Source organism: Misgurnus anguillicaudatus, chromosome 9 (genome assembly GCF_027580225.2).
Source record: "Misgurnus anguillicaudatus chromosome 9, ASM2758022v2, whole genome shotgun sequence".
Lineage (NCBI taxonomy): Eukaryota > Metazoa > Chordata > Actinopteri > Cypriniformes > Cobitidae > Misgurnus > Misgurnus anguillicaudatus.
This window is the reverse complement of record NC_073345.2, coordinates 4020419-4032187: the sequence shown is the minus strand read 5'-3', so window position 1 is coordinate 4032187 and position 11769 is coordinate 4020419.

The following is an 11769-nucleotide window of genomic DNA, read 5'->3' as shown; positions in this document are numbered from 1 at the left end:
CTTTTCGATATACATGACATCCCTGGGCTCTGTCATTCGAAAACATTACTTTTCCTACCCCTGCTATGCGAGGGACACTCAACTCCACTTGTCGTTCCACCCTGATGATCCCACAGTTTCTGTCCGCATCTCGGCATGCCTGAGGGACATCTCACTCTGGATGAAGGATCACCATCTCCAGCTTAAGCTTGTGAAGACAGAACTGCTTGTCATATCATCTGAACCAAAGATTCAGCACAACCTTTCCTAACAGCTAGGTTCCTCGACCATCACGCCTTCCAGGATGGCCAAAACCTTGGAGTGGTCATTGATGATTGGCTTAGCTTCATGGAGCATGTTTCCAGCACTGTTCGCTCTCGTAGATTCATCCTCTACAATATTAGGAAAATTAGACCTTTCCTAAATGAGCACGCTACGCAGGTCCTGGTCCAAGCTCTTGTCCTGTCCAGGCTGGACCACTGCAATGCGCTACTGGCTTCCAGCCTGCACAACCAAGCCCCTACAAATAATTCAGAACGCAGCGGCAAGAGTGGTCTTCAATGAGCCAAAGAGGGCGCATGTCACTCCTCTCTTTGTCAAGTTACACTGGCTTCCTATAGAGGCTCGCATCAAATTTAAGGCTCTGCTCCTGGCCTTTAAAACCACCACTGGGTCAGCAACCCCATACCTTCACTTACTTATAGAGCCTTATGTACCCTCTCGATCCCTGCGCCCTGCCACCGAGCAACGGCTTGTGGTACCATCTCAAAAAACACTAGCGCGTACCTTCTCAGGAGTTGTTCCACAACTGTGGAATGATCTGCCGGTCGTAACACGATCTGTTGACACTGTAGCTGTCTTTAAGACTCGGCTAAAAACCCATCTCTTCTGCCATTACCTCACTTCCTAATAACGGACTTATTATCTTTCTCTATTTACCTTTCTGTTTATCTCTACATTTCTTAAAAAATACTAACCAACCCTTGTCTATGTATATTGTGTTGGACTTGATGAGACTATTTCCAGTGCACTTATGTATTGCTGTTCTTGTGTTGCTATGATTGCTTCTATTGTTTACCTCATTTGTAAGTCGCTTTGAACAAAACCCTCTGCTAAATGACAAAATGTAAATGTAGTTCATCCTATGTTATCCCTACAGCAAGAACAGAAGGGATTTTGAAAGTGAGATAAACGGGTCCAAAATGGACCCGGGCCTGATAGCAATAAGCTCCGGGGCGGATCCGTAATGAAACCGCTCCAAAGTCAATAGCACCCTGTGCGCAAGTGCTCGCCGACACAGGTCCGTTTTACGGGTCCGTTCCGGAAGCCGCGATACCTCCGCGGCTTATTTATCTAATCTACTTCAGTCTGACCCTGATTTGCTCTACTGTTTAAATTCACCCCTTCAGCTCTCCAGATAACAGCAGTGATTTTATTGACAGTATTAAAACATCTATTGCTTAAAGGAGCATTTCTAATTTTTTTGATAGCCCAAATGGTTAAAGAGTTACTGTAAAATTAATATAGCTTGGTAGACTGTGTTAGTGCCAACACCCGCATTCTTAAGGATTAACTATTAAACTGTTAATATCTGTCAGGGCTTAGAGAGGGAGACTGAGACAGGATCCAATTGCAGAAAAATAATATTTATTTTAAAGAGTCAATGTTCATGTGCTTTGAAAAAGAGAGAGAGAGAGATCCGCAGTGCTTGACTGGGTGAGAGTAGCCACTGTGCGTAGACAGGGAGAGAGTTGCCGCTGTGCGTAGACAGGGAGAGAGTAGCCACTGTGCGTAGACAGGGAGAGAGTTCCAATGGACAAAGGCCAACTGAGAAATCCACTGCTGGGTGAATGATGAAACTGCCACGGAGAATTACCCGGACGAGCCGGACCGCGACTACGGTACGCTGCCAGAGGATGATGGTACGCTGGACAGCGCCTCTGGCAGCCAAGCAGTCGAAGCTGCAGCGGAGAGTGAGACGACAACCACTCAGAGATTGCAGAGCAGTGGTGACCTGGCAGATGGTGACAGCAGAGACCACAGGTAAAAAGCGGAAAAACTAAGTACTAAAAAATAGACTCAACTATGAAAAATGATAGACTATGAAAAAATAAACAGATAATCAGAACTTCACAATACTAGAAACAAGACCGACTAGACAAGACTAGAGATATGGCAAGGCACATACAATGACGAACTCGCAGAGAACAAAGGGCTAAGGGCACTAATATAACAACCAAACGAGGGGTAAATAATTAACAGGTGTGGTGACGCAGGTGTAGGAAATCACGCTGATGAAGAACCCAAATGACAGACGCGCATGAGCAGAGCTGTAAAACATAAACACAGACAATGAAAACACAGAAACAAAGCAACCAATCAAACTGACGTCCTAACAGAATCCCCCCTCCCAAAACCGCCACCGGGCGGTCCCAGAAGGGGCTCACCTTGTCGCCGACGGAGATCGTTGATCAACTCAGGGTCCAAAATGTCCCGGGCCGGTACCCAACACCTCTCCTCCGGACCGTAGCCCTCCCAGTCCACGAGATATTGAAAACCTCTGCCCCGCCGACGTGAATCTAATAACCGCTTAACTGAATAAGCAGGAGAACCGTCCACTAGATGAGGGGTGGGAGGGGTGGGAGCAGAGGGGACAGGATTAATACGGGAAAAAAAAACAGGTTTGATCTTGGAAACATGAAAAACCGGGTGAATCCGACCGAATGCTAAAGGCAATCTGAGCTTGACCGCAACCGGACTAATGACCTTAACTATACTGTATGGACCAAGGAAGCGAGGAGCCAGTTTACGTGAAGGCTCTCGGAGAGGCAGATCCTTGGAAGAGAGCCATACTTTCTGCCCACAAATATAGCGAGGGGCGGGTCGCCGGTGCCGGTCGGCCGCGACTTGGGTTCGTCTGGAAGTCTGAATTAAAGCGTTTCTGTCCCTATTCCAGATGCGTTTGCAGCGTTGGACGAAGGCCAGAGCAGACAGAACCGCCGCATCGGATTCCTGCGTGGGAAACAAAGGAGGCTGAAAACCCATCGAGGCTTCGAAAGGGGACATGTTAGTGGATGATACAGGCAGGGAATTATGTGCATATTCTACCCACGGAAGCTGTTGGCACCAAGAGTTCGGACATTGAGACGTCAGACAGCGGAGCGTACGACCAAGATCCTGATTAGCCCGTTCACATTGCCCATTGGTCTGAGGGTGATAACCTGAAGACAGGCTGGCAGTGGCACCGATCTGCTTACAGAATTCTTGCCAAAATCGAGAGATAAATTGGGGACCCCTGTCGGATACCACGTCTGTAGGTAAACCATGGAGACGGAAGACGTGTTCCACTAATATCTGAGACATCGCTTTGGCAGAGGGAAGCTTAGGTAGGGGAATAAAATGAACCGCTTTGGAGAAACGATCCACCACCGTGAGGATGACGGTGTTACCCTTAGAAGCTGGTAAGCCGGTGACAAAATCAATGGCTATGTGTGACCACGGACGGGTGGGTATGGGGAGAGATTTAAGCAGACCAATGGGAGGCTGATGAGACGCTTTATTACGAGCGCATACATGACAGGCTAAAACGAACTGTCTGACGTCAGAGCCCATAGCGGGCCACCAAAAACGTTGACGGACGGTAGCCAACGTTCTCCGAACTCCCGGATGGCCGAAAAACTTGGACTCGTGACCCCACCGGATGACCTCAGAGCGAAGCGCTGCCGGAACCCAAAGCCGACCCGCCGGGCACCCCTCTGGCACTTCACTCTCTCGTCCGGCCTCCCTCACTCGCTGCTCGATGCCCCAACAGAGGGCACCCACCACCCGCCCCTCAGGGAGGATGGTTTCGTCCCTCTCAACGTCAGAATTACCAAACAAGCGAGAGAGGGCATCAGGCTTAGTATTCTTTGAACCTGGCCGGTACGAGAGATTAAAGTTAAAACGGTCAAAGAAGAGTGCCCAACGAGCCTGCCGCGATGTCACCCTCTTGGCTGAACGGACATATTCCAAATTCTTGTGGTCCGTCCAAACCAAGAAGGGCTCCGAGGTCCCCTCTAACCAGTGACGCCACTCACCCAAAGCCAATCGAACCGCCAGCAGCTCCCGGTTACCAATGTCGTAGTTTTGTTCAGCAGGGCTCAACCGGTGAGAAAAGAAAGCGCAAGGATGCACCTTTCCGTCCTTCGCAGACCGCTGAGAAAGCACGGCGCCTACCCCGACATCAGAAGCATCTACCTCCACAATAAACTGAGCCTCCGGATCTGGAATAGAAAGAACAGGAGCAGAGATAAACCGGAACTTTAAATTATCAAAGGCCTCCTGAGCGTCATTATTCCAACGGAAACATTCTTTAGTGGAAGTGAGAGCAGTGAGAGGTTTAGCAATCTGACCAAAGTTCCTAATGAATCGCCGATAAAAATTGGCAAAACCCAGAAACCGTTGCAACTCTTTACGAGTGTCAGGGACTGGCCACTCGGCTACCGCCTTAATCTTAGAAGGGTCTGGACGGATCTCGCCCGCGGCAATAACGAAACCAAGGAACGAAACCGAATCCCTATGAAACTCGCACTTCTCCGCCTTAACAAAGAGCTGATTTTCAAGAAGACGCCGGAGAACTCTGCGAACGTGCTGAGTGTGTACCTGCATAGACGGAGAAAAGATGAGAATATCATCAATGTACACAAACACGAATTTAGTGATCATGTCTCTCAGCACGTCATTGACCAGAGTCTGGAAGACAGACGGAGCGTTACAAAGACCGAACGGTAAAACGGAATATTCAAAGTGTCCGGAAGGTGTATTAAAAGCTGTCTTCCACTCATCTCCCTCCCTAATGCGCACCAGATGGTAAGCATTGCGCAGATCTAATTTGGTGAAGACGCGCGCTCCCTGCAATAATTCAAAGGCCGACGACATTAAAGGCAGGGGATACCTATTCTTAATGGTAATGTCATTGAGACCTCTGTAATCAATGCATGGACGTAGGGAGCCGTCTTTCTTTTTAACAAAAAAGAAACCTGCCCCCGCAGGGGAAGTGGAGGGACGGATAAGACCGGCACGAAGGGAATCCTTAATATAACGGTCCATAGCCTCTCTCTCGGGACCGGACAAAGAAAAAAGTCTACCTTTAGGCGGAGAAGTGCCTGGGAGGAGATCGATAGCGCAATCATACGGCCGGTGGGGAGGAAGGGAGGTGGCCCGGGCTTTATTGAACACCTGATGAAGATCTCCATACTCCGCCGGGACCCCGGTCAGATCGGCTGCAGAAACCTGAGAGACAGAAGAAACAGAACCAGAAGAAGCAGCACCAAGACAAGACACATGACATGACGATGACCAAGATAAAATAACACTATTACGCCAATCCACGTGTGGATTGTGCTGTGCCAACCAGGCATGACCCAAAATGATGGGCGAAAGAGAAGAGCCTAGAAGGTACAGCACAATCTCCTCACGGTGGTTGCCGGAAACAAAAAGACTAACCGGGGGTGTACAGTGAGTGACCTGCGCTGTCTGCTGCCCTTTGAGAGTCCAAACCACGAGAGGAATCTTGAGGGGGACAACGGGAATGCCCAACGAGTGAGCCAGCTCCTCGTCCAAGAAATTACCCTCGGCACCGGAGTCGAGAAGAGCCGAGGTGGGATGATCCATGCCCCCAAAGGACAGAATAACCGGCAGATGAGAGCTTGAGACACGGGAGATTTCTTCAGTAGCCACGCCCACCAGGACTCCCGGTCTCACCGGCGGGCTGGATCTTTTAACGGACACCCTTTAGCGAAATGCCCCGGCTTGCCACAGTAAAGGCAGAGACAATTTAGTAGACGTCGCTCTCTCTCCTTCTGAGAGAGACGCCAGCGACCGAGCTGCATGGGTTCAGCCTCAGTGAGTGAAGACAACAAGGTGGGCGTGGTAGAACTGACCGACTCATTCTGAAGAACCCGATGACGCAGCGTGCGGCGGTGATGGCGAAGAAGCATCCGAGCCTCAACCTTGAGCGCGAGCTCGATGATCTCATCGAGTGAACGAGGCAAATCGTGGGTAGCGATTTCATCCTGGATCTCATCATTGAGGCCGTCTACAAACTGAGCACGTAGCGCTGAGTCATACCAACCGCACGCTGTGGCCAGAGTCTTGAACTTTATAGAATAGTCCGTGACTGAGTGCTTGTCTTGCACCAAACGCACCAAGCGGGCGGCTGCGGCATCCCCCTGCACCGACCGGTCAAACAACTTCTCCATCTCGCGCCGAAAGGCATCGAAAGACTGACAGCAGGGTGCGCGGGCATCCCAGACCGCAGTGCCCCACTCACGCGCTCGCCCGGTGAGCAGGGTAATACAGAAAGCTACCCGGGTCTGTTCTGAAGCATATCTTCGAGGCTGAAGTGCAAACACTAAGGAACACTGGGAAAGGAATGCCCGGCAGGAGTTGGGATCGCCATCATACGGCGGAGGGCTGGTGGCATGGGGTTCCGCTTCCAGAGGCTGGCGGGGTTGACTGACCTCTCGTCGGATCTGATCGAACTGAGTGCTAAGCTCAGTGAAGCGAGACGAAAGATCCTCGACTTCACGGGACGCTGATGAAATCTGTGCCGTGTGCTGCCACAACCAGGCTCCCTGCTGGGCGATGGCAGTACGCACTGACTCGGCATCTGCTGGATCCATTAGGTGGCGAGTTCGTCTGTCAGGGCTTAGAGAGGGAGACTGAGACAGGATCCAATTGCAGAAAAATAATATTTATTTTAAAGAGTCAGTGTTCATGTGCTTTGAAAAAGAGAGAGAGAGAGATCCGCAGTGCTTGACTGGGTGAGAGTAGCCACTGTGCGTAGACAGGGAGAGAGTTGCCGCTGTGCGTAGACAGGGAGAGAGTTGCCGCTGTGCGTAGACAGGGAGAGAGTTCCAATGGACAAAGGCCAACTGATAAATCCACTGCTGGGTGAATGATGAAACTGCCACGGAGAAATTACCCGGACGAGCCGGACCGCGACTTCGGACCCTGCGATGGTACGCTGGACAGCGCCTCTGGCAGCCAAGCAGTCGAAGCTGCAGCGGAGAGTGAGTTGACAACCACTCAGAGATAGCAGAGCAGTGGTGACCTGGCAGATGGTGACAGCAGAGACCACAGGTAAAAAGCGGAAAAACTAAGTACTAAAAAATAGACTCAACTATGAAAAATGATAGACTATGAAAAAATAAACAGATAATCAGAACTTCACAATACTAGAAACAAGACCGACTAGACAAGACTAGAGATATGGCAAGGCACATACAATGACGAACTCGCAGAGAACAAAGGGCTAAGGGCACTAATATAACAACCAAACGAGGGGTAAATAATTAACAGGTGTGGTGACGCAGGTGTAGGAAATCACGCTGATGAAGAACCCAAATGACAGACGCGCATGAGCAGAGCTGTAAAACATAAACACAGACAATGAAAACACAGAAACAAAGCAACCAATCAAACTGACGTCCTAACAATATCCTTCTTCAAAACTAAAATAATCTTGACAAATCGTTGAAAAGCTCTCAGTGACTAGTAAATTTAATTAATGTTTTGCAAAAGTATAATGTAGTGAGAGTAATTTCTAAAATGTCACTGACCCACAAGTGGGCCAATACATAGAGCGGGTAAAATAAGTATTTAACATGCCACCATTTTTCTCAGCTAACATATTTCTAAAGGTGCTACTGACAAGAAATATACATGTCGAACTGCCATCTCTTGAGACTGAGCTAACACCAGCCAGTCATCTACAGTGTTGGGAAAGTTACTTCCAAAGTGTAATACATTATATATTACAAATTACTGTCATTTGAAAGTAATTAGTTACATTACAATATTACTGTCTCTGAACTGTAACACTACACTACTTTTACACTACTTTTGCGTTACTTTTGAGTTACTTTCATCAAAATAACAGAAGTATGACTAGGCATTATAAAATGTTAAAATGTAGTTTATTGCTTCTTATAAATCTAAAAGTTATGTGTTGGCCCTCGAGCTTTGAGTAGGCACATTGAAGACTTATGGCAAAATACAGTAACAATCACTGTCAGAATCATAAACATAGACAAATAATCTGGTAAAAGTCTGGTAAATTATGGTACACATACCAAACACAATAGAGCCCACTATAATGCAACCTATAGCCTAATAACATGGCAACACATGCAACCTATTTTCATTTCTTTTCTTTAAATCACTTTTAATTCAGATTCACAGCAAAATACCTGGCATGCACTGGGTTGACACAACTTATCAAAAAGTGTTATTGGAGGATCAGACCTCAAGGAATACAGCTCATTTCAGTACAATATAAGGACTACATGTAGGCTAACATATAAAACACAGACAAACAGAGGAACACTGCTTTTTGCCAAACAACGAATATAGGTTCCCATACAAAGGCTGGTAAAAACTTTAAACAGAAAATCTACCATTTAGATAACCATGTTTAAGTCTACACTAATGTTACGTTGTAGTTTAGGTTGCTGTTTGTAATAAAACTGTAGGTAGCATAGGAATAGCCTAGCAATCTATTATGTATATGGACTGTAACCATAGCAACGTTAGCTTACCTTGTAATTGCTGCTGTTGATATGGATTTTACTGGCAGGCTTTTTGTCACGGAGTGACTTTTTAGGGGGTAACTAAAGTGACGGAGATTGGTTCCGCCCTGGACCGAAATCCCCAAACACCAGTTACTTCCGGGAAAAAAATTCAGGGCTTCATTGATCGCAGGTGTATAGATTAGCGTGGCGATTGCGGATTGGGCAGTGAGAAGAGAAGGAGGAGTATAAAGAGAGCCTCAGAAGTTTCAGATGGTGCAGTTTATTCTAGCCGATACGGCAAGCGAGTTGGAGTATTCGGGCGAGTGCAGTGGACAGAAGGTGGAGGATATTGTTGGCTGGGCGAAGAAGGATTAAGGATTAACAGAAACAGAGACTGGCTGAATATATTGTGGGCTATATCTAACTGTGAAAAGTTCCATGGAAGTGTGTAACAGACTCTGAGTGGTTGTAAACAGGAAGACTCACCGGAAGTACTGCCGAAGGAGGATGTTCAGACGAAGTCACACGGTAGCAGGAAAATTATCCGGAAGCTGGAAGGAAGAGGAGAAGAGATCTCGAGTTAATCACAGTGTGAGTACCCCCAAAGCATTGTAAAGCAGCGTAATCATCTAGAATGAACTATCTGTGAGTCTTTTGCAAGTTGTGGCAGAGGATGTGAGTGACCCTACCGTGGAGAAAGAGTGTGGGTGAGCGGGGAACGGTGAGCGAAGGAAGACGTTGGGGTGTCGCGGCGGTGACGTCTATCTCTAATTATTCGCTGCATCAGTGTCTCAGCGATCCTTGGCCAGACGTGGTTTTGACCTTAATTTCACCAAGAGTGTGTGGAGTGCAGTGGGTGAGTCTTTGTCCTTTGCTGTGAGTGTATACACTTGAAAACTGCAGTGTTGTGCTGTGTCTGTGTTGTCAACAACCACTTTCCAGGCCTGACGAAATCCTGTGAAGGAGGTGAACATTGACACTGGCAAAGTAACCATCTCCATGTATATGCTCTTGGCGACATCCTGACTCTTTTCCCCCACGTGACGGTGGTGTGGCAACCACCTCAAGTAAGAATAGTGTGGATACATTGGGAAATGTTAATGGTGAGAAGTTGGCTGCTGTAAGAGAAAATCAGCTGTGTGTGTGTATAATTACCTGTGTGGAGCATCTTCAAGGTCTGCCCCTGTCTAGATCTCTTGCCCTGTCGGTTGGAAGAGAGGAGAGGGAAGCGTTTGCACCACCCAGTGTAACATACCCCGGGAGAGACATCTTACCTGAACTTACCTGTGTGGTAACACCTGTGGAGGCCGTGTTCGGCCCAACGCAGCAGCAGCTTTCGATCCACATCTCCATCTGCCCTCGGCTTGAAGCCTCAGAAAGGGTGAACGCCCAATGTCCATTTCCCCAAAGGTCTGTGAGTTATATCCTTTTCCAGTCTCTTCTGTATACTTACCATATGCCTAAAGCTAAAGCCAGCATATTGTGTTGTACGCCCACCTGCAAGCCCAAGTGAAGCCCCAGTTACCCTTTGATATACTTACCAAATGCCTAAAGCTAAAGCCAGCATATTGTGTTGTACGCCCGCATGCAAGCCCAAGTGAAGCCCTAGTTACCCTGTTACGTACTTACCACATGCCCGAAGCTAAAGCTAGCATACTGTGTTGTACGGCCGCCTGTAACTCCAAGTGAAGCTAAAGCCAGCATAGTGTGTTGTACGCCTGCCTGCAAGCCCAAGTGAAGTCCCAGTTGCCCTTGTATGCACTTACCAAATGCCCCAAAGCTAAAGCCAGCATACCGTTTTGTATGGCTGCCTGTAGGTCCAAAGAAGCCCCAGTTGCCTTTTCTATGCACTCACCATATTGCATACTCACATGCATATCCAAGTGAAGATCTAGCTGCCTGGTATACACTTATTGACACGCCCAAGTGAAGCTCCCGTTGTCCCTTGTATATTTACCTGTATGCTCCAGTGCAGATCTAGTGGAACCTTCTGAAGCACCTACCTGTTCGTCGACTGGTCCCCAGTGATACAAAGCAGCAGAGGCCCTCTAGACCCCACCAGTACGGTGTAAGTCTGATCTCGGCAGACATTGTGTAGTCCCACCAGCACCTGGACGGACAATAGTGAAATCCGCTAGGCCGCATCGAAGTTCGTCACGTGTACCAGCAGGTACTCATTTGCATTCAACACTTTGGTACTTACCCTTTGCATCCCTTTACGCCCAGGAACAAAAATGTATTATTTATGAAATGTAATAGAATAAAAATTATGATATTATGCTTTGGAATGTATATTTTCCAAAGAAAAACACTGATAAAATACAAATACTTGAAAAAATACATTTAAGTAGAAAGTAAACCATCTACTTGATAGTGACCCTAGCAACTTGACCCACCTGTGGTCTGTGGACGCTGGCATGAATGATCTATTTATTTCTCCTTTTGGTGTTTTTTGGCAGTCTGTAAAACGATAGCTCAGAATTCTTGTTAATCTGTTAGTACAGTCTATCGCACAACAGCTGTTTCTCATTTGGACGCGTTTTCCCTGTGTTTTCGCCGATGTCACGCTGTACTCAAATGCTGCCGCTTTGTCTTTTGCCACTCAGTGGGCATAACCGCAGTCCCTCTCGCCGACGGTTACATCATGTGCATACCCTCTATATTGCTTTGGGGGATTTGGGAACAATGTTGGCCTAGTTTTGTATGGATAATTTTTGGGAAAAAATTGCGAGGGTTTTAGATAAGTTGTGGGTGAGGTTTATGTAAAGGTGTTGGCAGTTTGGCTATTTTTTGGGTTACACATGGGGATTTAGACAGTGTTCTTGGACCAGTTAAGGCTGATTAAAGGGACATGAAAGAAGTTTTAGACTGCTTCAGGCATGGTTCTGGTATCCTTTAGGCTAGGAACTTAAGGGCCATTTGAGAGGTGGGGTCTGTGGCGGTATGTGGGGGCACAACAACAGCCTGAATTCAACCAGATAAGGCCCATAACCAATTTGCTATCTAGTAATGACTAAATGTAAATGACTAAATGTGTGTCATGGTCAGGGGCGGAGTGGGACCAAAATATCTACCGGGACATTTCGTAGACCACCAGCCCTCCATGGTAGAAAAAAAAAAGAAGGAAATGACTGCACAACATGAAATACCAAGTGTTATAATAATAATTATTTTTAAAAGATCTTTAAGTCAACAACAGTCCCTAGTTTTACATAAGCTAAAGTTTAATTTGGTTGCC